The sequence below is a fragment of the Vicugna pacos genome, unplaced genomic scaffold, assembly GCF_048564905.1.
Source record: "Vicugna pacos unplaced genomic scaffold, VicPac4 scaffold_5, whole genome shotgun sequence".
NCBI classification, from domain to species: Eukaryota; Metazoa; Chordata; class Mammalia; order Artiodactyla; family Camelidae; genus Vicugna; species Vicugna pacos.
Genome location: NW_027328726.1, coordinates 643,397 through 648,308, shown reverse-complemented (window position 1 = coordinate 648,308; position 4,912 = coordinate 643,397). Strand labels below are relative to the sequence as shown.

The window sequence follows — 4,912 nt, the reverse complement described above, 5'->3', positions numbered from 1 at the left end:
GGCCTGTGGTCTCACTTGGAAGAGGACTCGGGTGACTGGAACAGAGCCCGTGTGGGGTCGTTGTGGAGGGAGGAACTCCACCCCCCCAGCCCCAGCCCCAGCCCCGACACTTGTACCTCATCGAGGGACGGTCGGCCGAAAACAAATGAAAGCTGTCAGAGGTGGGGGTGGGGGTGGGGGTGAAGGGGTGGGTGTGTGTGTGTGTGTGTGTGTGTGTGTGTGTGTGTGTGTGTGTGTGTGTGTGTGTGTCCCCGTTCCCCGTACCACAGTCCCTGGTCGAGGCCCCCCGAGCGGAGAAACGCACGCCAGGCCGTCCGTGCTCCTGGTTGTCCGGCCGCGTGTCCCCGCCGCCCAGAGATCCCGAACCGTCCCGCTCGCTCCCCTGCCGGGTGCCGTGTGCCACCTGCCTGTCGGCCGGGCGCTATTTTAGACACTGCGAAGAAGTCGGCCGGACGGCCGGGCCGGGCCGGGCCGGGACGAGCCGAGCCGAGCACGTCCAGGCCGAGGTGGGTGGTGCTGGGTTCAGAGGAGTGGGGTACAAGCGGGAGGCGGGCGTCGATGGAGGGGAGGGGGAGGGGGAGGGGGAGCAGGGATGACGATGGGCTGGGGGGCTTGGCGTGTGGGGTGGGTGGGGGTGGGAGGGATGGTAGCCATCCTATGACTTTCTCTCCCCACCCCGCCTTTGGCAAGTCTGTTAGAGTGACGAGGTTGTGCTGGTTTCTGGCTGGTGCACACCATAGTGATTGTGTTCTTCTTTTTCCTGGTCTTTTTCAGGAACCCTCGTCCCGAGGGACTGAATCTAGTGCCCTGTGCTGCGCGGTACGACCTAGAGGTCGAATCTGCCAGGAGAGGTCTTACAAGGATCTGGAGGATCCTGGAAAACTGCTACCATCCGGAATCCTACATGGATATTCAAGATCTTGCGGATGGATGGACGGACGGAAGACGGATCGAATGGAGGCCCCGCCCCATCCCCTGGACCCCTTGGCCCAGGAGGATCGTGATGGGTCTGGAAAGGACTCTTCCGACGAGGGTCTCGGGATGGACTTTCTCGGTCCGTGGAAGGTGTTTCTGCACAAAGAGGAAGAGAGGGGCGTTCTCGGCCGGAGAGCCCGAACCGCCTCCTTTCAGGGATCCGCTCCAGTCTGGGTCGGGGTTGGGGTCAGAACGCGACCACCGACGGCTCCCCTCCCTCGTCTTGGCTCTCCAACTTGGGAAACCCTCCTCCCTGCCCCCTCACCCATCTTCTCGTCAGCCTGCCTCCAGCTTCCCCGTGCCAACTACCTCTCTCATGCTGCCGGACTTTCCTCCCCCTTGGGCCGCCAGGAAGCTCTCCCACTCCTCCACGTGCTTTGGCTTGGAATCCCTGACAAACACAAGCGGTGCTGGAGGGCGGGGCCGGGGGCAGTGGCAGAAGGACTCCCTTCATCTTATGGGAGCGACTTTTATCTCCATAGGTGGCGATTGAGAAAACACATAAAATCACTCAGAAGAATACCCATGTGTAGTCTCCCTGACCTAGATCCGTGTCTGTCTGTCTGTCTGTCTGTCTGTCTCTCTCTGTCTCTCTCTCTCCATTTCGCTATTCTGTGTGTGTGTGTGTGTGTGTGTGTGTGTGTGTGTGTGTGTGTGTGTGCGCGCGCGCGCACGCACGCGTGTGCCTTTCTGTCTGTCTCCCTTGTCTCTCTTTCCTCTCCTCTCCCCTCCTCTCCTCTTCCCTGTTCTCCCCTCCCTTCCCCCCTCACCCCTCCGCTCCTCTCTTCTCCCCTCCCCTCCACTCCTCTCCTCTCCCCTCGCCTCCTCTCGCTTCCCCTTCCCTCCCCTCTTTTCCCTCCTCTCCTTTCCTGTCCTCTCCCCTTTTATCCCTCCTCTCCTCTGCTCTCTCTCTCTCTCTCTCTCCCCCCCTTCCCTTCCCTCCCTCCTCCCTAACCCCCCAACCCCTACCTTCACAGGGCCTCATAGATTGAAATCGGTTTCCATGAAATGTGATGAAGAGGGAATGAAGTTTAGAATGATATCCCCATGCCATCGAAACCTTCTTCCCCAGGGACAGCGAGTTATTTGTGGTTGTGTTTGTTTTTGTTTTTCTTGTTGTTGTTTTGGGGTGCAACGAGGGCACAGGAGGCGTTGGGAGTGAGGGTGATGTTTCTCTTTCTGTCTGTCTCCTCCTTAGGAAGGATTTTAAGAGGAGGGAGGACTCACAGAAATCTACCATCTCGTCTCGTACTGCAGCTGTGTTTGAGCTTCCTATACGATCTGGGCGGAACACTCCCCACCCTCACCTCAAGCCGCCATCGCCGCCCCCTCAGCCCCCAGCACCCCCGTCCAGTCCCGCGCTTGGGGTGGTGGTTGGGCATGGGGGGATGTTGGCGGGGTGGTCGTTGGTGGGGGTTGGGGTGGTGGAGGAAACCAGAAAACAGACCACTGTGGCACGTGGCTGACTGGGGCTTCAGGGTGAAGGAGGATGAATAAAATGGCCGGAATTAGGCTAACGGATTGCTTCGTTTTTGGGCGGGGGGGGGGGGGAGAGGAGGGGAGGATCATTAGGTCATTCATTCATTCATTTGCTTGGGGGGGGTGTCATTCGGTTTCTTATGCTCGCCCTTAAAACGGTCGACTCTTCTGACTGACCGGTTGCTGCTCACGGTTCCAGGCCCGTTGTTGAAACTGGAAGCTATCGATCTTACTGTTTCTACTGTATTTCAGTCATTGCAAGTCATCATCGTGCTGGGTCTCTGAGTCCTTCTCCGAGGAGAAGGTCGGTCGGTCACGGGACTACTGACCTGACAAAATAGCCTGAGTGACCAAGAAGGCCACACCTTGAGTGCTTATGAGATAATGAGATCTAACCGCCAGCCTCTATAGAATGGGTCACCTGGGAGGCATCGTGACACCATGCTGAGTCTTCTGATGAGAAAACGATTCTGTGGATGGTGATCGATGCTTGATTGTTTGAGCTATGGCTCTAGAACCACCCCACCCACTCCATCCCCAAGGTGGGTACACAGTTTTGAAGACGCTAGCCTGCTGTGAATCCCCTTTGCCCGGCAGAGCGATAAAATGACCTCTTTTCTTCTAAGCTCCAAGGCCTTGTCTCTGGATTCTTGGGCTCATCGGGGACGGGGGCCGATCTTTCGGCAACAAGCGTGCTTCAGAAACAACGGATGCCCGAGAAGGACACTCTGCCTCTCCCTCTTCTTCCGGGCCTGAAATGGGGAGGAAAAAATATCGCTTCCCCTGGAAGCCGGAGTCCAGAGCCCGCCATCCGGAGGGACTTCTGGCTTGGCCTTCTCCTGGGGTGGGGGGAGGGCACGCCACCGCACGTGTTCTTTGTCAACTCCCCGTTTCTCTCTTCTCGAGTTATCTCTTTGGGAAGGCTCCCACACTGGATGAAAACAGACAGACAGGCTGGTATCTCTCCCTACCCCACCCTTCGCCCCCCAAATGACTGATCTTCTGTCCCATCAAAATCACCACTTGTTTTCCAACGTGGCTTTCTTGGATCCTGGAGGACTGACATCAACTTAGAGCCAAGATGGGCACAGAACTGAAGGACCTTCTCGGCTGGCCTAAGAAGTCTGTCATCGTGATGTGGGAGGTATTCTTCGAGGGACCTATCTGACTAAGTGCTTGACGGCCTTTTGGACTTTGAACCAACTTGGAGATAGGAACTAGGATGAGAGGGCCCCCGAAATAGCTCAGCAAACTCTTCTCCACCCTTAGAAGAGAGACAGACAGATAGACAGACAGACAGAGAAAGAGAGAGAGAGAGAGAGAGAGAGAGAGAGACAGACAGACAGGCAGACAGACAGACAGACAGACAGTGTGTGTGTGTGTGTGTGTGTGTGTGTGTGTGTGTGTCTGTCTGTCTGTCTGTCTGCCTGCCTGTCTGTCTGTCTGACGGTCTGTCGGTCTGTCTGCCTGCTTATTGTAGGAACTCTCTGTCAATGGAAGTATAGTTGACTTACAATGTTGTGTTCATTTATGACGTACGGCATAGTGATTCACTTATTCACACACACACACACACACACACACACACACACACACACACACGCATACTTTTTCAGGATAGGTTATTACAAGCTATTGAACATAGTTCCCTGTGCTAGACAGTAGGACCTACTTGTGTACCTAGTTTGTATAGGGTGGTTTATATCTGCTAATCCCAAACTCCTGATTTATCCCTCCGCCTTACCCCGTTCCTCCACCCTACCCTGTCCCCTGTGTTAACCATCGGTTTCTTTTCCATGTCTGCGAGTCCAGTCTGTTTCTGTTTTGTAAATAGGTTCCTTGGAGTCTTTTTAAAATGGAGTTATTTATGTATGGATGGGTGTCTTGACTTACTTTCAGATCCCACCTAGAAGTGATGGCATAGGATATCTGTCTTTCCCTGGGTGACTGACTTCACTAAAACTATGGAACGCTTCACGCATGGGCGTGTGTCGTCCACGTTCAGGGGCCGTGCTGATCTTCTCTGGATGGTTCCCATGTTAGTCTATGTCCTGTGGCAGCAAGCGCTTTCCTTAGGGTTTTTGTCTCAACCTGAAAGCCAGCCCGGAGACTGAAGGTCTTCTAGTTGCCTCCACTATCTGCCTAGGACCCTCTCCACGAATGTTTCCCATTTTCTCTCACCCTTTTGCCTTGGCATCATTGAGTACGAAAACGCTCCGTCTCCTGAAGCCCTGCAGACTGAAGCTGGACAACGGGAGGTAAACGTCAGAGAAATGGCCACAACAGCTCCTGTGGAAACCATCCTCGGGCCTGTTTTCGGGGGAGCCGCTCAGAGAGTTGAGCCGAACACCCCAGGACCTCATCAGAGGCATTTCAAACTGCTCGAGCCGTTTCGATGACCCCGATGTGTGGAAATCTCCTACCAGACTGACCCCCTACTCCCGGCCCTGAATCTGGT

At 55.4% G+C, this 4,912-nt stretch overlaps 1 non-coding gene across 1 annotated transcript; it reads right to left on the bottom strand.

Annotated features, from left to right (window-relative positions):
- Positions 1–4,412: 4,412 nt before the first annotated feature.
- LOC140692325 (U6 spliceosomal RNA) lies at positions 4,413–4,519 on the bottom strand. The gene has a single exon (XR_012067896.1). It is a non-coding gene; the product is annotated as a U6 spliceosomal RNA (small nuclear RNA).
- Between the last annotated feature and the right edge of the window lie 393 nt (positions 4,520–4,912).